Source organism: Microcaecilia unicolor, chromosome 7 (genome assembly GCF_901765095.1).
Source record: "Microcaecilia unicolor chromosome 7, aMicUni1.1, whole genome shotgun sequence".
Classification (NCBI taxonomy): Eukaryota; Metazoa; Chordata; class Amphibia; order Gymnophiona; family Siphonopidae; genus Microcaecilia; species Microcaecilia unicolor.
Window position 1 is genome coordinate 91,443,598 of NC_044037.1, and position 24,577 is coordinate 91,468,174.

The 24,577-nt window shown below is 43.5% G+C and overlaps 1 long non-coding RNA gene across 1 annotated transcript; it reads left to right on the plus strand.

The window, feature by feature from the left end:
- The first annotated feature begins 17,060 nt into the window (after positions 1-17,060).
- Positions 17,061-23,635, plus strand: LOC115474173. Its single transcript, XR_003942822.1, has 3 exons — positions 17,061-17,083; positions 18,869-18,878; positions 23,566-23,635. It is a non-coding gene; the product is annotated as an uncharacterized LOC115474173 (long non-coding RNA).
- Positions 23,636-24,577: the final 942 nt, after the last annotated feature.

The window sequence follows — 24,577 nt, forward strand, 5'->3', positions numbered from 1 at the left end:
AACAGTAGAAACATTCCATGCTACCAATACCAGGGCAGGCAGTGGCTTCCCCCATGTCCATCTCAATAACAGACTATGGACTTTTCCTTCAGGAACTTGTCCAAACCTTTTTAAAGCCCAGATATGCCAAATGCTGTTTCCACAGCCTCCAGCAGCGAGTCTATTGAAAAAATATTTCCTCCTATTTGTTTTAAAAGTATTTCCATGTAATTTCATCGAGTGTCCCCTGGTCTTGTACGTTTTGAAAGAGTGAAAAATCGATTCACTTTTAACCAGATATGCCGGATGGTCAGATCAGCAAAGGTCGGATAATCGAGACTGTACTGTATTTGTAAAATGGGTAATAGACATGTATGTTCTGGCCCACACAATTGTATGCTGCTATTTCAGAACTTATACCTATATGTGCTGTACATACATGTTTATGTGCCCATTGTGGCTCTGTTGATATGTTAGATGTTTATGGATCTAAAATGGAGCTTCTGCCATATTCAACCATTATATAAATGTCCATTCCTCAGTGTATTGTAGAACATTGGCAGATTCTAAATACTAGCAGAACTTGAGAAGTCCCAACCTGTACATTACAATTACAATTTGTATGTCCCTTCTAAAGTGCTGCTCTATATGTGTAGCCAAATCCAAAACAAAATGCACAATGCTCACCTAGATTCTTAATATCTTTATTAATGAACAGTTCTCACAATGTCCAGTAGACCGACTGACAGGACTTTCTCACAATGTCCAGTAGACTGACCGACAGGACCCTGTTTCGAGGCTGCATCAGGAATGGTCCTATAAATACATTAAGATGTTATTATGTATTTATATAACCATCACTGATGCTGCCTCGAAACAGGGTCCTGTTGGTAGGTCTACTGGACATTATGAGAATTGTTCGTTAATAAAGATATTAAGAATCTAGCTGAGTTTTGGGCATGTTGTTTTGGATTTATATTCAGCCCCCGCCTGAGATTACATCTACTATTTGACAATGGATTGCTCTATATGTGCAGGACTGCTGAAAATGCACCTATTCTTGACAAATTAGTAGATATCACTGGATATTCCATTTAAAAACTGACCCAATTAGACCGTATCAGTATATCAATAAATGCATATAACATATTAAATATACAGAAAAGGTAGTCAACAGCAAGCACAAGAGACTTAAGGAAATCCACTGCTTATTCCTGGGACATGGAATAAACAGTGGATTTCCCTAAGTCCAGCATGGAATCTATCTACCTTTTGGGATCCTGCCAGGTATTTGTGACCTGGATTTACCACTGTTGGAAACAAGATGCTGGGAGACATTTGCTCTGACCCTGTATGCCAACTCTGTTCTCATAGAATGCTCATTCCACTCTGAACTTTGTGACCTAGAATTAGGGCTTCCTTCTATCAGTCAACTAACCAATAAGAAACCCTGCTTTGACATCATTAGACACTGGTTGGAGCCTTTTATCCTAACTTGAAAGTCATGACTGGTACTCAGCAACAGGATTACGCTCTATGAAGTCTGTGTACTCTGATCGGAGCTCAACATATCAGTTAATTAAATTATCTAATTTCAATGTGATTTTCTCTTACTAGTTCTAAGGAAATGCCTCAGGTATTTGTCCAGATGTAGCAAGCACCATTTCAGATGACTGACAGAAAGTCTAATATTAACGTCTGGATTTCAGAAGCACTTGCTCCAAGCAGAATACCTATCTTTCCAACTCTGGACCCCAGAGGCAGGCAGAAAGTGCCAAAACATGGCCATTATAGATCCTCTTCTTACAACAGCTAGGAAAATATAATCTTGCATATAAGTATATAGTTCTTTGACTTTAACAAGTACATTTGAGGGTTTTTTTTAACTTTTGCAATTGAGATATTTTTATTATGATAGGCTTTTGAGTAAAGATTATACTACTTACTGTAAGAATGCTTGACTATAATAGCACAGTTTTACATTAAGATCAGACTCATAAGCTCCACTGTTGAAATTCGAGATATGAAGCGGAATTTTATAATGATGTCCAACTCAGAATATGGGCATCCAAGTCTGCACGTCGGATATGGACATCCATGTCTCATGTATTTTAGAACAGGATCTGCTGTCATATAGCCTGTTCTAAAATACAAGAAAATGGATGTCCAAGTTCTGGCTATATCCAGCACGAACCTCCATTTTACAGACTGCAACATCCAAAGTATGAACAGGGCAAAAGAAGGGACATCGACAGGAACATCCATACAATAAAACTGCGACCTAGGCTCAAACCTAAAGTTATAGCTTAATGGTTAGAGCAGTCTGTTTAGAACCAATGCAGAGAGCCAAAGGGTGCTGGCTCAAGTCCCACTGTAGCTTTTTGTAATTTTTTAAATTGTTATGAGCCTTCCATAAACAGGAAAATACCTACTGTGACTTTCCTTACTCCATTCAGTGGAGAACTCCTCAAATGGAGCATCTTTCTCTAACATGGGCATGCCAAGCACCATGTCTAAATAGGGATGTCCCTTTTCCTTCTGCAATCTAAGCTGGATGTTCATCTTTTGGCCCCTCCCTAGTCCCACCTAAAACATGCCCAACAACTCCTCCTTGCCATACGTACTTACATCAGTTTTAGATATCCATATTCTGGCTTTATAAAATCAGTATGTGGAAGTCCTTGCAGTATATATGCCTAAATGCTTTCAGATATCCAAAACACAAATAAAGCTTCTAAAATAAGCATCACAGTATTGACACTTTATTTTTCTGGTACATTCAGGTTTTCTTCCAATTTTTGCACATCACCAGTAACAAAATGCAAGGAAACATAGGATAGGCCCCAAATCACCTTACTGATGAAAACACTGGGGAAAGCCAGTGCTCAAGCTGAGTCTATGATATGGCAATGCAGAGAGAATCAGGCAGAGTAGATAAGTCTGGCAGTTTTCATCTGTTGTTTTGCTCTCTGTAAGTTTCTGCAACTTGCCAAGATGACTGACGGAAAATTGCCCCGAGCTGTAGATCCCTGACAGCCTCAAAACAGCCTTAGCCCTGGCAGCCGCCTGCGGAAATGGCAGGCAAGTTTAGAATGAGTCATTCTGTAGACTTGTGTGGGATAATGAAGAAAGTGTTCACCTACTTGCTAAAGACACAAGCTGTTAACCAGCAAGGCTCTGGGGGCTCTACTGATGGTGAGTCACTCCACAGACCATTAAATGCAGTAACATTGTGGATAGGGTCCTGGTATTATCTTTCTCCCAGAATGCTTTAAAATTCAAACAGTGAAAAGTCTTTCAACAATGGGTCCAGAGTCTTGCTGAGACCACTGAACTGTGCGTGAACTTCAGATAAGAAAAGTGCAGGCCAGCTAATTTCTTTCTCAAAACAGTCAGGGCCAGTGCAAGAGTATTGGGCACCCTAGGCAAACTTCCAGCCTTATGCTCCCTCCCCCCCCCCCCCCCCACATACACACACAACTAACTTTCAGTCCTCTCCTCCCCCCTAGGGTTACCATATGGCTCCAGAAAAAGGAGGACGGATTGAGCCAGCCGGGTTTTACTTCCATTGCTTTCAATGGAAGTAATTGAGCCAGCCGGGTTTTACTTCCATTGCTTTCAAAGCAATGGAAGTAAACCCCGGCTGGCTCAATCCGTCCTCCTTTTTCTGGAGCCATATGGTAACCCTACTCCCCCCCCCCCCCCCCCCCCAATGTCATGATTTTAAATATTAAACTTTGTTTTGTCTATGTGTTTTATATGCACACATATAATGTGGGCTGTTTCCAGTCATTTACCCAAGTAAATGGGCTATTTGAAAATTGCCCAGCGTCGGGCTGTAAGGATTTATCAATGGCAGAGTCATGGGTAGGCCGTGACCCACCCAGTTTGAGTTCAGGCCCACCCAGCAGTGGCAGGGATCCTCAAGCTCTGTTAGCTGAAGACCTCCTCAAAAGCACCTTAAACAACCTACAGTACAGCTCGACAGCTGGAGGCAGATTTTCTGTGCCCTTGAGCATCAGGTGACTCATTAAAACTGCCACCAACTTGAGTTATCAGTTAGGTTTTACAGTTTTTGTGTTATTATATGGTTTATGATTTTATTTCTGTTGGTTATTGATTTTATGAGTGTTTGCTGTAACCCGCTTAAATGGATTAAATGAGTGGGATATAGATTTGGTAAATAAACTGCAAAGCTGCGCTGCAGGGGGTTCAGGGTACCTTTGAAGAGATTCAGCTGGTAGGGTTTGGGGATCCCCAGCATCTCAGGTATTTAATACTGTAAGTTAAGTTGGGGTGCTGGTGGGGGGGGGCAGGATGGGGTAGAAAGAGAGGGTGGGCTGAGAAGAGGGCATTATGCTCACCATAGGTGTGAACATTTCAAAATGATTAGGGGTGCCAGACACAATACAAATAAGCCCTCCCTGGACATAATGAAGGAGCTTGCTCAAAACTAGGGGTGCTCAGCACCCACTGGATCCACAGGTCTGGCTCCTATGATGCCCACCCACTTTGGTAGTAGGTCCACCCAAAAGGTGAGATCTGGCTATGCCACTGGGATCTATTGTTTTGCTTTGACTGCAGCTGCTCTTAGCTCCGTCTCAGAAGCTGCTGCTCCAGGTGACCACCTAGAGTTGCCTACTGGTTGGGCTGGCCCTGCAAACACTATTTTGTTTTTAAGTGGCAAAGACTGGGTCTGATTTAATAGACTAATACTGTAGATGCCAAGTTATAGAATGAAGGGGTAAATGCTAAATTGTTTATAAAAGCTGCCACTTGGAAGGTAATTTTATGACAGGTTATCTAGGTGGGGAGGCCAAATATTGATATTTTGGATTGATTTTTTAAAGACATATGAACACCCATATGTCTTTATCAGCACAAATCCTCCAGAACACACAGGTAAAATGAACCTGTATGTGTTTACACCTACTCCCGAGCAAGAGTAAATCTTCATTCTTAAACAAAACTTCTTTTAGTCCTCTGGTTGATTCTCAAATGAGAATGATGCCCTTGTTAGAGTAAAGTCATCATCTTATTCTCTAGACTTTTGTCATCCGTATATCATTAAAGGGTTGAGTGGTATATTAGTAGATCCCTTGGTGATGATTACTAATAAGTCTTTTGTGGAAGGATATTTTGCACTTTAGAACATAAGAGTAGCCATACTGGGTCCTACCAATGGTCCATCTAGCCCAGTATCCTGTTTCCAACAGTGGCCAAACCAGGTCACAAGTACCTGGCAGAAATCCAACTTGCGGCAACACTCCATTCTACCAATCCCAGAGCAAGGAGTTGCTTCCACATGTCTGTCTCAATTGTAGACCATGGACTTCTCCTCCAGGAACTTGTCCAAGCCTTTTTAAAACCCAGATACACTAACCGCTATTACTACATCCTCCAGCAAAGAGTTTCATAGCTTAACTATTTGTTGAGTGAAAAAATATTTCCTCCTATTTGTTTTTATAATATTTCCATGTAACTTCCTTGAGCATCCCCTAGTCTTTGTACTTTTTGAACAAGTAAAAAATCAATTTACTTCTACTTGTTCTACACCACTCAGAATTATGTAGACCTCAATCATATCTCTCCTCATCCTTCTGTTTTCCAAGCTGAAGAGCCTTAACCTTTTTAGCTTTTCCTCATATGAGAGGCGTTCCATCCCCTTTATCATTTTGGTCGCTATTCTTGGAACCTTTACTAATTCCACTATATCTTTTTTGAGATATGGTGACCAGAACTGAACATAGTCAAGGTGAGGTTGCACCATGGATCAATACAGATGCATTATAGTTTTTTTCGATCTTATTTGCCAACTCTTTCCTAATAATTCTTAGCATCCTGTTTACTTTTTTGGCCACCACCGCACATTGAGCAAAAGATTTCAGCGTATTACCTACGACACCTAGATCTTTTTCTTGGTTGCTGACCCCCAAGGTAGACAGTAACATTAGGTAACTATGATTCAAATTATTCTTTCCAATGTGCATCACCTTGCATTTGTCCACATTAAATTTCATCTGCCATTTGGATGCCCAGTCTTCTTTGAAAAATGCTATGGTTCATCCCTTGATAAAAGGTGATTCACTAGAGCAATTTATTAGATCCTCATCAATTTGGCTTTAAGGCTCAATACGATAGGGAAACTTTATTAATTTCTGTATTGGATATAATTTGGATTTGACATGGAAACATCTCTGCTGCATTTGATTCTATTAATCACCACATCTTGTTAAATCATTTGGAATATTTTTTTAGTGCCGGGGAAGCGTGCACAGATACCTGAACTACCGCAGAGTGCCCAAGCGTGACCCACAGATTTTGGCACACAGGAAGCATTTGGTAGTTCTTACTGCCGCTTTGTAAGGACCCATAACCAGCTATGCATTAGCTGGCTCTGAAAACACAGAAATTCAATGCTAGTATCCAGACATGGCTCCACATTGAATTTCTGGGTTTAACACTGGCAGCGATCAGCAAAACGCTGATCATCGCCAGCTGAATATCGGACCTATAGTCTTCAATCAGACACGTAAGTCACCAATTATAATTGCTAACCGTGGCTCACCACCTGCCAAATCTATCCCTCCTATTGCTATTCTTACCTGTCTACCTCCCAATTTGTTTTATTTATGTATTTAATTTAAACACTTCTAACCTGCCTATAAAATAGACGGTTTCCATAAAAACATACATACCAATGTAAAAAAAACATTATCAATTAACAGAAATATAACATAAAATAGTACTAACATAGTCCAAAACATAAGATGTTGCTGTCATAACTTCCAAAACTGCACTATATCAATAGTATGCTTGAACAAAAAGCTGTGTTTTTAACTATTTCTTAAATTACTGGAAACTACTAGTTAAGCGAAGCTAACCTGGCAAGGCATTCCACATTAACATTCCTGCTATAGAAAAAGCAGAAACCCGAGTAAAGACATGATGTACTGAAGATACCAATTGCAAACTCAGACATTTTGAGAAATCTGATCTTAAAGACCTTCCTGTTGTAGACAGAGTGAAAACTTGGCCAGAATACTAAGGCATTTTACCATATATTACTTGATGAATTATACTCAAAACTTTATGTTGCGCTCGATATTTCACCAACCAATGAAGTTGTTTAAAAAATGGAGTTATATGTTCAAATCTGGAAACACCAAAGACCAACCAAGCGGCTGCATTTTGTACTATTTGTAAAGCTCTGATCCTGTACTCAGGAACACCCAAATAAAGAGAATTAGAATAATCAATTTTTGATAAAATAATAGCCTGAATAACACTCCTAAAATCCACTGTACATAACATGGGTTTTAAGCGAAACAGCATCCATAAGTGATGGAAAGCTGATTTAACTAAATGGATAATCTGTTCTTTCATTGAAAGTTGACAGTCCAAGATTACACCCAACAATCTTATCTCTGCCTTCCAAGCTTCAAAATATTTGCCATTTCTTTAAAACACAGTCTTAAAATCAGAGGGCTGTAAGAACAATTTCAGACACCACAATAATCAACGTTTAAAAAAGTGATTTACACACAACTGCAGTTCAGAATCCAACTAAATTCCTAAATATCAAACTTCCAACAAAATAGCAATTTTCTGATTGTCAACAACAGTTGCAAAAGTTGCAGAGGGTGCAACACGTGCTGCCTGCTTCAGCACTATTAGCTGAATTTCTTTGTAAATTTAATGATGATCTATTTCATTTCTATTAGACAATGCCAATGACACCCCACCCCCAAATATTCAAAGCAATTTAACTGGCCAGAAACTGTTGCTGACTGGTTAAATATCATTTCAGCCCCTAACCGCAAATATTCAGCGTTTGATAACCAATTATCTCAACTGAATAATCACGATCAGCACAAAACGTTAACCGGCTATATCTCACAATAACTGGCAATATTCACTACTGACCAACTAAGTTTAGCAGGCAAATCAGACCAGATAAATACCAGATAATTTTTGCCTGCTATTAACTTAACCAGCCAGTGCTGAATATTTGCTTATCCGGTGAAGTTACCACCAGCCAAAAAAAAACTGAATGCTGGTCACTGGAAACGGCCCAGCATTGAATATCCAGGGTAAGCGCAAACCGTGACACTCTTATGTGGGCAGTCTCCCACCAGATGAATATCGGCCCCAGTGTGTGCAAAGGTTTGACACATTGGGGATTTAATGGGGCTGGATGGTACATAACATAAGCATTTGTGGAAACCACCATGATGGGCCCCCAGTCCAGGTCCATGCTGGAGCCTGGAATCAAGTTTCCATCCAGGTATCCCTTCACAAAAAAGATAAGTAGACCATTGTACTGCTGCCCCAGGGAAGGGGGCAACAACTACAGGTTGTTTAGCTACATTTAGCCCACCCTAAAAATTACCATGTCTGTGCCAACCAGCTTGCAGCAGGAGTCCAGCCCCATATACCACCTCCACCCTGCATACCTACACCCATTTATCAGACTGCATACATATAAGTAAAGGTTTGTTGTCTTGCAGTAGCCATCAGTGTGGTGCCAACCAGCTGGTGTTCCTAGGCAGTGCCCAGACTATAGCATGGCTGAGAGCTTAGGAAGATGAGCAAAGAGCTGCTTCCTATCTACATAGTTACATTTTTAAGACAACTTCAATAAGATGGATTGTATTATACACATGTCTGTTGTGTCACAATAGCAACCAGTCAGGCACAAACCAGCAGGCCTCCTCTGCCATCGCACAGACTAGAGTTTACTCTGTATTTAACATGAGGGCAAGAGAATAGTCTAGGCATGGTGCACACACTGAGGCCTTGTTCACCACACTACCCCCCCCCCCCCCCCCCAGCAGGCACATGATCCTACCACTGGAACCGGTGAGGCCTCCAGAGGTGACTGCCATCACAGACGGCAGGTGGGAAGCAAGCTAGTCATATGTGGCCCCAGCAGCAGCTTCAGCAAATCATAAAGCTAGGACAAAGGCCAGGACAGGGATACAGGTGCCCGATATTGGACATTGTTAATCTAAATGGCGGGAATGGTTGGTCATATGCCCCAAGCTTACTGGAAATGGAGATATTGAGGACTGGCCAAAAAAACATGAGGTAGCTGAAGAGGGAAATGAAGGGCAAAGCTGGAGAGAATCCGCCAGATGTGGACCCTGTGAACCTCATCCCTGAAAAGCACATGATGCAAAGACCCATTCTAAGGGAATCCAACCCCCACCCAGCTTGTCATGAAAACTGCCACAAAAGGCTGTGTCCACTGGGGTACAATCTGCACATATCCCCACAGTTACTTTGTTTCAGCATTAAAACAATAAATACATAAATAGGATAAAATGGTGTGTTGCAAAGTCCACTGCTGTCCCTTGTGCTGCTACTGACCAGTGCCTATGCTATATCTTGTCTAGCAGCCGGGTCCTACAAAAAGGAAGTAGTCTTTGGTTAGCAGAAACGTGGGGCAGACCAGGTCTCAAGTAATCTCTCCAGCAGAAGGGGAAGGGTAGGTTTGGAGGTCTCTGCTTACCTGGAGACAGTAGCAAGTGGGGACTCCAGCTGGCTCATGGCTCCCAGGGTTCAGCTGGCTGATGCTGTGGGAACAGAATGGAGATAGCAAAGAAAGCAATAAAGAGCCCTCAAGACTGGAACAATGAAGAATTCTTTAATGCAATAGACCTGATATGGGCCTTGTTTCGGCGCAGAACACCTGCCTCAGGGTTCTATTTCTGACTCTAGTGGACGCAACTTTTGGTTATGAATATTTATGTACAGAGCTTCACATTTTGTTTTATAAAGATTTTAAAAGATTTATTTTAACTGTAAGTATGATACAAAGTCATGTTGTGTGTTTTTAATTATCAGATATAGGGTACTTTTTTATCTAGTGGACGTCACTTTTGAGAATGAATATTCATGCACAGACCTTCAGACTACTTTTAAAAGAGACTTTTAAAATAGATCTATAAAAGATTTACTTTTGTAGGACAGCATGATACGTTCTTGTGTTATGCATTTTTTCATTATTGGATATAGAGTATGTTTTTAATATATTACTTTCATGTGTCTTAATATACTTTATGCTGTTTTTACAGCGGTGTGGTTAAAAGGACCATATTGGATTTTATTTACCATTGCAGAGTATATTATTAGGTAAGATATGCAGATTTAAATAATTACAAGTAGCTTGTAGTCACGTTTAGAACACATATGCATGTTTTGCATCTCAGATCACTTTTTGTATAGTGAATACATGTGATTCACTTTCTATATAGTGAGTACATATGAGTCACCTATTCAATTAATTTATATATTATATCACTGTTATTTCATTGAACATGTCTGTGCATTAAGTGCATGGGATCACAGGGCATGATTGTTGCCTTCTTTTGATATTATGTATGTATATTCATGTATAATTTTGTAACATATAACACTTACCTTTGATATATAATGATTATATATATGGACACCAACATATCCGTTGTTTTCTCTGATTGATTTATATATATATATATATATATATATATATATATATATATATATAATTTTGTATATAGATGCTTACACTAGATTGTAATGTAATATTTTTTTACCCTTGAAGCAGGCTTCTTCTGCGTCGAAACATGACCAGTGTCAGGTCTGTTGTATTAAAGAATTCTCCATTGCTCCAGTCTTGAGGGCTCTTTTGTGCTTTCTTTACTGTCTTGGTTTACGTACTTTTGAACTCTCTCTTTTGCTACCTAGGACAGAATGGAGAGCATACGAGTCAGTTTCCCAGGTCACCTCCCTCTTAGCAATATTAAGGCAACGTTGAAGGTCAAAAATGGCATCTAAATCGCTTTATTTAGATGTCATTTCATGTGTGAGCCATTATTTAAAAAAAAAAAAGTTTCTCCCCCAAACGTCTAAGTGCCTTGATCTGATACGTCTAAAGTGCCCTACAAAAACATGCATCTTGGAATTTTCAAACCTCCACAGCTCACATTTGCAATGGCATCCAAAAAGAAGGCCTCTAGCAGGAAGCTCAGTTTTTGCAATGATGAGATAGACCTCCTAGTGAAGAAAGTAGTAGCATGCCATGCCAATCTATTTGCTCCCAAGAGGCAAACTATCTGTGTTTACACCAAGCAGAAAGAATAAGTGACAATAGCACAGAAAAAGCGGTCCACCATGCAAATCAAGATAAAGAGGACATCAAAAGGAAATGGAGGCAGCTGAAGAGGTTTGTCAAGCGCAAGGCTGGAGCCAACCTGCCAGATGTGGACCCCATGAACCTCACCCCTATGGAGGGCATGGTGTACAGGCTTCTTCCCAAGGAGAACATTCATGGCCTGTGAACCCAGAACACCTCTGCACAGGCTGGGGAATCAGGCAAGGTTAGAGGAATAAAAATGTGCTGTCTGCTCTTTCTATTTAACCCTCTCTCCAGCAATCTTGGACAGTGTGGGGAGCTGATAGGAAACCCATCTATGTTAGAGGTTCTCAGAGGGGTGGGGGGAGGGGGGAAGAAGGCACTCCAGATTACAGGCAGAAAGATTGGTGATCAGGAGCCCTGTCTTCACAGATCAGCATGGAGTAGTGGTTAATAGTTAGTGGCTAGGTCTGAGAGCACTCAAGTCACTGGTTTGAATCCTGCTGTGTCTGTCATTTGGGGGGGGGGGGGGCATTCTTCCCCTCCCCCTTCCCCCCTGTCCTTCACCAACCAGTGTCTATTCCTGCTTTCAAGGCATCTGTGGTGCTCTCACTGTGCTTTCCAGACCACTCCTACTATCCTTTCCCATTTACCCACCTGTGTGGCTGTCTGGCATCATGGTTTCTGAGTTCTGTTCCAGCAGAAGAACCTGCTAAAGACACCATCCGGGAGCCACCTGCAGGGGAGGAAGAGGAAGACCAAATACTAGTTGACCCCCCCCCCCCCCCCAACACACACACACCTGGATATGCCAGATGCCCCTGTAGAGGCTAAGGAGCTACAGCTGGCCAGCAAACCCCTTGCCCAAAATGTGCAGCTGGCTATCGACACCAGAAGCTACAGCTGTTGTGTGAGGGGGTTCAGGTTCAGCAGCAGAGTCTCCAAGCCCAAGAGGACTCCCTGCAGATGCTGCGTACCATGCAGCAGGACAGCAGGGATGCTAGGCACAATATGTGGCTGCAGATTCAGGGGATCCGGCGAGATCTGCATGATTATACAGAGGCCTTGTCCAACACATTGCCAACCCAGCAGGCACCTGACCCTCCCAGGAGAACAAGTGAGGCCAGCATTCCAGCAGCACTACCCTCCATACCATTGCCCACACCACCCAACCCTGCTTTACAGCAACCTCCTCAGCTCTGGCCAAGCTCTGGCATCCAATCGGGCACATATGGGACTCACACCAGGCCAGTGGGTCTACCTTGCAGCCAGGTCCCTCTGGAGCAGCACACACTGCCTTTCTGGATGGACCAAATTCCATGGGGCAGAAGAAGCAGTTGCATGTCCTGACTCCTTTGAGACAGTGGCAGCTCCACAGGGGAGGACTTATAAACTGCGTTTGTTCCTGCAAGGACTAGACTGTCCCCAGAAGCTAGAAGGAGTCATAGGAGAGGTGGCCCCCAGAGGGAATGGGGAGGAAAAGGGGAGAATGAGGTAGGGCTATGAGGCACATACTTGCCACACTGTGGGGGTGTATGCTGGGGGAGGGAGGTGTGTGCAGGGGGGAGGGAATTGTGGTGGTGGTGGGGGATAGAATAAGATTTGGTGAGCACAAATAAATACTGTATGAATCTTTGTCTGAAGAGGACCCCCAGTTGGTGTGATCCCTGGTCAGCTTTGTGGGTGGGCAGGGAAGGGGATCATTATCCTCTTGTTCTGCCTGCTGCTGCTGCTGCTGCTGCTGTGTGTCCTCTGGCAGGGGCTGTCTTCATTGCAGTGCGAAGTTGTGCAGCATGTAGCAGGCCATGAATATCTAGCTGACCTTTTCTAGGCTGTAGAGGAACTCCTTTCCGGAACAGTCCAGATATCTGAATCTGTTTTTAGCTGGTCAAAGGTGTGCTCAATGATGGGGTGGGTGCAGCGGCGTACCAAGGGCTGGGCGGTGGGGGCAGTCCGCCCCGAGTGCATGCCGCTGGAGGGGTGCAGAGAGTAGCCGCGCGCCTGTCGGCTCCGCTGGTTCCCTGCTCCCTCTGCCCTGAAACAAGTTACTTCCTGATCTGGGGCAGAGGAAGCAGGGAGCCAGTGGAGCCGAGAGCCGCGCGGCTGCTCCCAGCAGCTAAAAATGCACCCGGGGGGAGGGTTGATGTGCCGGGGGGGTCATTGCGCCAGGGGAGGGTGTCATGCTGCACCGGAGGGGGGGGGGCGCATCGGCAATCCGCCCTGGGTGTTAGTCGACCTAGGATCGTCACTGAGTGGGTGTTCATGTTGCTCTTGTTATATTCTTCTTCCGCCTCATTTTGGGGGTCGACAATGGGAGTCATTAACCAGGTTCACTAGGGTAGCCTTTGTCACCTGTGAGGGAAGCAGGATTCACAGACATGGCTGTGTATTTGTATGTGGACCTTGTGAAGTGTGGGTCATGAGTGTGGGTTCTGGGGGCATCTTGAGGGAAGTAGGGTGGTGACATAAGGGGGGGAGTGGGAATGGGGGTTAAGAATCCCAGTACTGTTTACCCAAGAGCCAGCTGCCGGTGATCTCCCCTCGGTCAAACCTGCAGATTCCAGAATGCTGCAGGGTATATGCTTCATGGGTGGACCCCCGGTACCAAGCACACACATCCGCAATCACCCCCTGGGCATCACACATGACCTACTTGTTCATGAAGTGATATGATATTCTGTTCCTATAGGTCTCCTTGTGTGCCCAGAGAGTCTGAATGCAACATGTGTACAGATGATGACACCAATGACTGAGGGGAAGCGGTCTTTGTTGTAGAATTGAGCCATGTTGTTCTGGAGAGCCTGGCTTGTATTGGAGAAGGTAATATAGTGTGAGGTGTGGGTGAGGAAGACATCGAGGAACTGGACAAGACAGTTGGAGATGGCGGGCTGGGTGAGCATTGACTGCTAGCACTGACTGAAAAGTGTCGATGGCAAGAAAGGTGAGGGAGACAGTGAACTTAAGATGGTTGGCACTGGATTATTCCTGTGTGTCTTGGCCTGGAGCAAGGGCGTAGCCAGACAACAGATTTTGGGTGGGCCTAGGCAAGAATTGGGTGGGCACCAAGTGTTCTTCCCCCCTCAAAAAAAAAAAAAAAAAAAAGCTGGTGGGAAAACATTTATTTACATCTTGGCAGCAGGAATGCACTGAAAACTGAGCATGCGCAGGTGTCGTGGAGAGTAGCGCTTTTGTTACCATCAGGGGAAAATCTTCCGCTGGCGGAGCTTGGGATTCCCACCAGTTACCACTAAACATGTGCTACTGTTGGGTGGGCCTGAGCCATAAATGGGTGGGCCCTGGCCCACCTAAGCCCACCTGTGGCTACGCCACTGGCCTGGAGGAGGGGTTGTAGCTGGTCACAAGAGGTGCTCTATGGCAGCCCTATCAAAGCAGTACCTAATAAGGCATTGCTGGTCAGTGAGGTCTATGAAGCAGGTCCTAGGCCTAAATACTCTAGGACTGAGGTATCTCCTCCTGGGTCTCCCCTCCAAACTCTCATCCACATCCAGCAAAGCGTCAGCCACAATAGCATTCAGCGCATCCATGATTGACGTGCAGGTGTCCCACCACCACAGGTGCAGGCCACTAAGCCCAGTAACACCACTGTGCACTCCTACACCTACTTCACCCAATGCGATCCAGCACCAGCACCCAGCACTCGTTCTCCCAGCACCAGTAAACAGTCCTCACACAAACAGCAGCAACACAAAGCCCACTGACAAATTGGGAGTGTACAAATAGAGGAACAATGAGAGACAGAAGACAAGTAGGTAGGGGGCAGAATGGGAGGTGTGGGGGTTTGGGGACAGTGAAGGTTTGGTGAGGGAAGGGGGCAAGATACAGAGCAAGGGATGGATGTAACTGGGGAGGCTGGCAGGTGTGGGCAAAGACTTGAGGAGGTGAGACACCGAGGAGGCAAGGCAGGAAATGTGAGAGTCAAAAGGTTCAGACAGGTGCAAACAAACAAAGGTAACGGACCACTCAGGAACTCCACACTCTTTGTCACAAACCAACCTGTCCACTCTCCAACTCAGCAAAATCAGAAATAGGTCCAAAGACAAGTTTGGTCTTGAGCTAGTCGCTTTTAAAACAGGTCTAACTCACAATGGCACAAGGAAATCATTTTGCTGTTATTGCAAAAAAAGGTACATCACATAACACCGCACATCTCACGCCCCTGACATGTCCCTGAAACGGCCGCTCTCAAAACGCTTTTCTCTGGATGAATAGCGGACTTATATAGTTTTTGTTTCTTTCTTTGTTTCTTTGATTATACGGTTTAAACGTTTTGTGTGAGAAACATGTCTATCTGCCCCTTGTGTCATTTTTTGCATGTTTTCTTTTGAAAATAAGCCCTTATATGTATTAAAACTTTTTATACCATCCTTCTTGTGGGAGAATAGTGTTTCATCTTCTTCTTCACATATTAAAAACTATGCCCGCAGAACTGAAAGAAACTGCCTTTTTCACCAGTGACATCTGCCCTGGACGTGGTTGCATCTACACTTTCCAAAGTGTGACAACTGCAGAGGATGCTGAGATTAGAGGTGTTATATCTGACCTATTTAATGGTCTAATTAAGAATATTGTGATTGGAAGCAAAATAGCGGAACATAAAGGGCTCAGTAAAGCACTCAGAGCAATCCAAAGGTTCCTTCCTTAGCACAGGGAAAAAAGTGAATCTGCAAAGAATAGTTCACAGAAAGCTGGCATAAGGATCAGAAATGGTTCTGAGATGAAAGAGAAGTAGGTCTTTTTTGTTTTGTTTTATAAATGCTGATATATTCCCCTCATCTAAATTACTGATGATTGCTATAGCAACAAAGGCCTCTGGGTCTACAGCATGCACAGCTTATGAGATGAGATGTGCAAACTTTCACGTCACCAGGAATAGGATACCAACCCACTTGGGTTTTTGTGATATCCCCTATGAATGTACATGCGAAACATCTGCATAAGAACTGTGTCAGTTGCATACAAATCTATTGCTTGCACATTAACATAGTAACATAGTAGATGTCAGCACATAAAGACCTGTACAGTCCATCCAGTCTGCCCGAAGAGATAAACTCATTACTCATTACATAAGGTATAAGGTGATACAAGGTGATACAATACATGTATACCTGAATTTGATTTGTCCTTGCTATTTTCAGGGCAAAGTCCATAGAATTCTGCCTGGTACTCTCCTTATTCATAAACTTTTGAAGTTGCTATCGAAGCCCTTGATAAGCTCCATTCCAGCCCATCCAAATCTATCCAGCCATGATCAAGGCACAGACCGTAGAAGTCTACCCTGTACTGGCTTTGCTTTCCAATTACCAGCATGGCCACCTAGTTTCTGCTAAGTTCTTTGGATCAATTCCTTTTAAACAGGATTCCTACGTGTTTATCCCACACATTTTTGAATTCTGTTGTGGTTTTCATCTCCACTACCTGCTGCAGTAGGGTGTTCCAAGTATCCACCACCCTCTCTGTGAATAAATACTTCCTGACATTATTCCTGAGTCTTCCTCCCTTCAACCTTAATCAGTGTGTTTCTTCTAGCAAAAAAGGTGCCGGTACTCAAATGTCAGGCAACCCTTCAGGGATGAGGGGATCACTGAGGGACTCACCCCACAATAGCCAGGACCCCTGCAACCAGTCACAGAATCTATGACAAGGCAGAATTGGTGTGTAGAGCCTGAGCTCTTTCATTAAAACTTGGGGACCATGGGCCAATTTCAGCACACAATGGAAAATGTGCCGGTACTCAGTACCCCCAAGTACCCCCTCAAAAAAAGCCCTGACCTTAATTCATATCCTCTAGTTCTACGACCTTCCCATTTCCGGAAAAGGTTTGATTATGGATTAATACCTGTCAAATATTTGAATGTCTGTATCATATCACCCCTGGGTCTCTTTTCTTCCAGGGTATACATGTTCGGGTCATCCCTTGGTACGTCTTGCTACGCAAGCCACTTACGGCCTCCAAAACTGAACACAGTACTCCAAGTGGGGCCTCACCAACAACTTGTACAGCGGCATTAACACCTCCTACATTCAATAAGAATATCCCTAAAACCTGAGAAGGACAGGAAGTTGCCAACTGTTGCATTTATGGAATTTTAAGCAGCCAAAATTCTAATTTTTATAGAACACAGCTATGATTGTATTGTATTGTTTATTTCAGTTTTATTCCTGTTCTACATAAAAATTGTTAATAAAGAATTAAAAAGTCATAAAAAAGAGCACAGCTATGACAATTCATGTTCTTTTTGATAGTCTCCAAGGAAACGGTGTCTCTAGGATCATCTTACTCCTTTGCTAATTGACCTACATTGATTACCTGTCTCTATCAGGATCCAATATAAAATTAATCTTTTTACTCAAAAAGGCCCATTATTTATTTATTTATTTATTTGTTGCATTTGTATCCCACATTTTCCCACCTATTTGCAGGCTCAATGTGGCTTACAATGTTCCATCATGGCAATCGCCATTCCAGAGTAAAAGATACAATTGGTATTACATAAAGAACATGGATAACATAATAGAATTAAGCAATCAGGTATAGAGAGATCACATTTGGAATATCAGGTAAGTGGTGATGCGTTACAGTTCCTATGATGGTTCATTGTGGTATGCCTTGTTGAAGAGATAAGTCTTCAGTGATTTCCAAAAGTTGATTAGATCATCCTCCATATTTAGTAAAACTGCTTACCCCATTTCAACCTGTTAGAGCTCTTCATTCCAAATAATGCACATTTATTGGTTATCTCTTCTTATAGGATTCTTGGGTTAGATAGTTTTCAAGATATGGCATTTAGTTGCCTATCCCTGACTTTATGGAATCATTTACCAGATTCTCTGTGCTCAGACCCCTCTTTGATATGTTTTAAATCTGCTCTTAAGACCTAGTTATTTAAATGTACCTGCTTTCTTCTTTCCTGACTTATTTTTATCTATTTTATTTTTATTTATATATTTTTATTTTATGGTTTACATTCCAGTTGTATTCCAATGTTATCGACTTTGCTCATTGTCTTTGGATAATTTATTGCTGTGCTACATATCCCTCTATTTATTATTTCTAAACAGTCTGCATCATGTTGTTTATTGTGATTGAATGACAGATTTTAATTATGGTATGTGTACTGCCTTGATACTGATGTGATGGTGCAGTCTATTAAAATCCTCTAAATGAATGAATAAATAGACTTTGAGGGCTATCCCCTGGATTCTATATAGGTCACCCAATGTTGAGTGCCCAAAATTGGATGTGGATCCCAGATGTGCACACAAATGAATTAGTCAATTAAGCACTAACAATCAATTATTGAAATTAATTGGAGTTGATTGGCAGTAATTAGGAGTACACACGCATCTCTCCTATGCTCTAGTCGATAAATGGATGCCTAAATGTCATAGCGTGCAACTCAAAAGGGGTGTGGCTATGGGAGGGGCATGAGCAAATCAGGGGGCGTTCCCAGAAATTAGGTGCAGTATTATAGAATGCTTGAATTTATGCACCAACTGCCAGCATGCAATGGGTAAACCCAGGGCTGGACTAGTCCTATTGGGCAAATCTTGAACCGTTTGGCAACTCTAGGCATGATTTAGAACAGTGTTTCTCAGACCAGTCCTTGAGTGCCCCCTAGCCAGTCTAGATTTCAGGATAACCACAGTGAATATGGATGAGATAGATTTGTATGCAGTGGAGACAATAAATGCAAATCTATTTTGTTCTTACATAATGTAAGTTTCCTGAAAACCAACTTGTCCAGGGAGGTACTCTAGGGTTGGCCTAAGAAACACTGATTTTGAGCATATGGAAGTGGAGCTAGCTCCTCATTTTCATTTCCACTCTTGGCCAATCTTGGGGTTAAACCTTAGGTAAGCATGAGCAAACCTTAAATCTCCCTTGTCAAGGTTATAGCTTTCTTTTGGTTTGTTTATATTTCATCTCCTTCTGTAGTTTATGTCTTTGAGTTACCTGCACACTATATCAGGATTTCTGTTACACTTGTTGGAGTGGAGGAGTAGCCTAATGGTTAATGCAGTAACTTGAAAACTAGGGGAATCAGGTTCAAGTCCCACTACAGCTCCTTGTGACTTTGGGCAAATCACTTAACCCTCCATCGCCACAGGTACCAAATAAATACCTGTATGTAATACATAACCTACACAGAAAGGCAGTATATCAAATTCCCTTATTAGTTAAAAACATTTTCCTAAAAGGAAGGAGACAATGTTGTTGTTCTATGTGGTACAGATGGCCTTTGGTGACCTCCTCTATACTGGTTTTAGATAGACATGTTTCCAGTTCCCTTGACAGCTGTGTATGGTGCTTGCTTATCAGCTCTAGAAGGGTAATGCAACCCTGGCCTCCTAAGACATTTACCTTTAATTTCTCCCCACCCACTCCTTCATCATGGGGAAGTCTACTGCTGAACCATTAGCTTTCGTCCCAGGTTTCAAAGAACAGAATGCACCTGAAGTAAAAAGAAACAGAACTGCAGCGACGCACTAAGAAATAAGGTTACCACCTCTTCAGGTTTCAGCCAGCGCCTCCTCAGGGACGTAGCCGGTATTGGATTTGTGTTAAGACTCAGAGGTGGACTGGGAGGGGCAATGCATTTCCTCTCCCTCCCCCCAGCTGCTTCTGCCGTTGCATTTCATACCTTTGCTGGCGGGGATGCACAATCCCCGCCAACTGATGAGATCCGCAGCTGGAACTGTTCCAGCGCTGTCTCTGCAGGAAGACGTTGGTATCCTCCCTTCCTGCAGCTGACATCAGTACTCATCGTGTGTGCTCAGTTCATGCACAAAATGTGCAGGCGTGAGTCACTGGGCAGGGCACCGCCATTTTGAAGGCAGCGCTGGAAGAGGATGGAGTGTGCTACTCCCTCCTCCACCGCAGAGGTACGGGGGAGAGGGGGCTGCTAGACCACCAGGTGGCCGGGGGGGTTGGGTTTAGATTTGCAGCCCACTGGGCCACAAGGGCACTTTTTTGGGGGTGTGAGGGGAGGTTAGGGGGCTGGAGATTCTCCTGATCTCCAGCCGCCATGCCCTTCTGTTGGAGGGGGTCACTGTGTCGCTGGCTTGGAGTGGGGGGTCGGGGCTCTTGGGTTTGGGTCATCTGTTGGGGGGATCAGGGGGCCTGCTAGCATGCAGATAAATGCTGGACAGGGTTCACCATTCTTCACCAATGCTCTGCAAATCCTAAGCCAGCTCTGAGCTGGCATAGGGTTTGCTGTGAGAGCAGTGCCAATGTTTGACGCGCTGCCCACTGAGCATTGGGGAGGAATAGGTAATGCCCTGTTTAGCATGCATTTGCATGCTCATTGCGTTCAGAGCTGGCAAGCTCATTGTTACACACGCTCACCAGCTCTGGTCATCGGGCAGGAGCAAACGCGGGCACAAGTATGACACTATTGGCCTCTAGCGCCCGTGTTTGCTTCTGATCTTCGGGGCATTAGTGCATGAGATACCTTGGGCCAACCCTGCCAACAATCACTCTTCTGTAAATGGTGTAACATATACCTCACTACTATGCATTGCATAGCCTTACCAACAATTGGCAGTCTTCTAATACCTTCTTTAGTGAATACTAGACTCAAATATTTGCCTAGCATTTATGCTTTTCCTTATCCTCATCCATATATTTCGCCTTTCTCTCCTCTCAAGTCCAGATGCACAAAACCTAACGAGCCAGCAACGTGGTTTTTACACTGGTTCTAACTGATTTAGCAAGCAAGGAGTACAGCGAGACATGCACAAAAGGGTTCTCTGAGCTCTTTTCCTGTCACAGTAGCAACTAATGAAAATGGAATGCAAAGATATTATAATGAGCTAATTACTATACAAATGTGCATGCAAAGTGATGCACAGTCGTTTTCCGAGTGATGCACAGAAGCAGCCCCTACCTTTACTGTGTAAAATTTAACAGGAAATCTGGAGCTGTCGGTAGTGCCTGGTTGGGGGCTGTTGAGAGCTGCAGACCATCTGTTGCTATAGTGCTGGTGAAAGGAAGCTCCGTGATCTGCCGGCTCTCACTCATCTGATGGAGAAACACACAGGAGATGGGACTTTTTAGTGGCTACCGGCAGCTTGCAGGTCTTTTGAGTTGAGAGAACCACATATTGGACACCTGGTCCATGTCTTCAGGCAAGAAAACTATCCCCACTCCCCATCGGGAAGGCATAGTACAATCAGCTGGTGCACTGCAGGCACGGATCAACTTCAACAAGCAAGGAAAAAAACAGAAGGAAAAGATATGCGATCAATAAGCGCCCTTCTTCAAGAAGCCCTGGAAGAAAGAAATCAGTGCTGCCCTTCTTCATGAAGCCCTGGAAGAAAGAAATCTGCATGATGCAAATCACCAGTGTCTGTTGCTACTTCTGCATGGGGATGAACAACTCGATTGAAGGGAATCTCAACACTGGGTTATTTAGCCAGCCATGTCCTGTCCTTGTGGTGGCTCCTTCATCTGCCAGGCCATGGGAACAAGACGAGGCTTGTGCTTGCAAAAAAATGAAACCCGACTGTAGCATGCACTTAATGATTGACTGTTCTGTGCATGTTCAGCTGACCGACTGGTTTCCTCCCCCCCCCCCCTCCCTTCGCATGCAAATGAGCTGTTCACAAAAGCATTGAGAAGCTCATTTGCTGAGCATCAGCATGCACAGGAGGAGCAAGAAGAAAGAAGAGCAGGGGGCAGGCAGTGAACGTGGCTGCGCTAGAGACCGCGCTGAATAAGGCTTTGGCTGGCGGGGGTTGGAGACCCCCACCAGCAAAGGTATTTGTTAGTGAGGAAGCGAGGCAAGGCAGTGGAGGGGGGGGGGCGATGAGGCGAGGTGAGGCATGGCGGTGGGAGGGCGGCAAGGCGGCACTCAAAATGTGCCCCCAACCTCGGGCTCTGGCCCCCTCCCACCATGAGGTCTAGCTATGCCCCTGCCTCTTTTTTGTTATCTTTTCTTCCACCCATGCCTTTGCCATCCTGACTTCAATCCCTGCTTCTTTCAGTTTTACCAGATCTTCCATGTGTTTCTCTTGCTAAGATCACTTATGTATTTTAATACTAATTTTTTGTCCTTGCTTTTTCAACCATCTCTTTTGAAAACCAAATTGGTGTTTTCCCTCTTACTTTTATTTACTTTCTTAATATAAAAAATGTTTGTTGTTCTTTCTATAGCTCTTTCTAATTTCAGTCAGCCTTCTTCCACTTCATCTACATCCTCTCACCCTGCCATTCCTTAATGTACCTTCTCCATTTTACCATAGCTGGTATTTTTGAAATCCAGGACCTGAGTTCTTGAGCCATCTTTTTCTGTTCTGGCTGTTACATCAAACCATACTACCTGATGATTATCGTCCACTCCTGTGGCCACCTGTCTTGACATTAGACACACTTTCTTCATTTATACATTTTATGGTCTGTGCAGTTCTAAGGGGGATAAAAACCATATGTAGTATATTCTCACAGATTCATCACTTTCAGTCAATTGCATTTGACATATTCATGAGTCTGACTCATGTCAGAAGCATCACCCACTATAATTTACCAACACCACAACATATTCTGTAATCAGAGCTGCCAAGTTGCAGGAGGGAAATCTTTTGGCCAGTCCTACCGTGTAACATACATCCCAAAACAGATCAATATTTGTAGTCCCTGATTCTACTCGTTGAAGTCACTGATGCAGGTCCCATATAATAGTAACATAGTAAATGACGGCAGATAAAGACCTGTACGGTCCATCCAGTCTGCCCAACAAGATAAACTCATTTTACATGGTATGTGATACTTTATATGTATACCCGAGTTTGATTTGTCCTTGCCTTTCTTAGGGTACTGACCGTAGAAGTCTGCCCAGTACTGTTCTTGTACTAAGTTCTGAAGCTAACATCGAAGCCCCTTAAAATTTATACTCCAGCCCATCCCTATCTATTCAGTCACGATCAGGGCGTAGACCGTAGAAGTCTGCCCAGCTCCCGTTTTGTTTCCAATTACCAGCGTCACCACCCAATCTCTGCTAAGATTCCACAAAACCATTCCTTCTAAACAGGATCCTTTGTGTTTATCCCACGCATGTTTGAATTCCATTACCGTTTTCATCTCCACCACCTCCCGTGGGAGGGCTTTCCACATATCCACCACCCTCTCCGTGAAAAAATACTTCCTGACATTAGTCCTGAGTCTGCCCCCCTTCAACCTCAATTCATGTCCTCTAGTTCTACCGCCTTCCCGTCTCTGGAAAAGGTTCGTTTGCGGATTAATACCTTTCAAATATTTGAACATCTGTATCATATCACCCCTGTTTCTCCTTTCCTCCAAGGTATACATGTTCAGGTCAGCAAGTCTCTCCTCATATGGTTTGCAACGCAAATCCCATACCATTTTCGTAGCTTTTCTTTGCACCGCTTCCAGTCTTTTTACATCTTTAGCAAGATACGGCCTCCAAAACTGAACACAATAGTCCCAGTGGGGCCTCACCAACGACTTGTAGAGGAGCATCAACACCTCCTTTCTTCTGCTGGTTATGCCCCTCTCTACGCAGCCTAGCATCCTTCTGGCCACGGCCGTCACCTTGTCGCACTGTTTCTTCACCTTCAGATCCTCCGACACCAACACCCCAAGGTCTCTCTCCTGAGTCGAGCTTACTAATCTCTCCCCTTTTATCCGGTATCTCTCTTTTGGGTTTCCACACCCCAAGTGCATCACTCTACACTTCTTGGCATTAAATTTTAACTACAAAATTTTACGGAAACCAAAGGAAACGAAAAATAAATAAATTAACTACTATCAAAAAATCAACTTCAAACCAAACCTTTATGAAAATTTTTTTTTTAATGTGCTCAGTTTTTTTGGTGTTTCACCGTGACTCGAAGGCTCGAGATATGTAAAATCACCTGTATCACCATCATAGCACACCCTACCTCCACACCACTATCTAATCAGAGAACATCAGGAACAATCTCTGCATCTAATAGATGAAATAGTATAAACTTAGCTTTGTGTAAATTGTAGCTGGTGCAGTATTCAATGTTCAGTAGGATGCTGGTGTACAAGGGCTATGCGAGTGTCAAGCCAGAGCAAAACTTTTTAACTTCAATGCGTGCAAATGAATATCCATTGTTCAATATTCATGGGAACTCTTTCTTCCATAAACGGTGCAATATCCACTCAATTCCCAGACGTTCCCTCGGCAGCCAACCATGGTCCTTCTCCAGGGTTTTCTTCCGTGAACACCGAAGAGAAATAATTGTTTAGCAAGTTCACTTTATCTTCTTCACTCTCCACATAGCCATTCTCATTATCTTTCAGTCTCGCAATTCCATTCCTATCTCTTAAACCTCTCTTTACATCTTTAGCCATTTTTTCTTCTGCTCGCGCTTTCGCTAGCTGTATTTCCCTCTTCGCTTATTTCAGTTTAATCCGATAATCTTTTCCTTGATCCTCTTGTTGCGTTCTTTTGTAGTTCTTGAACAAAGCCT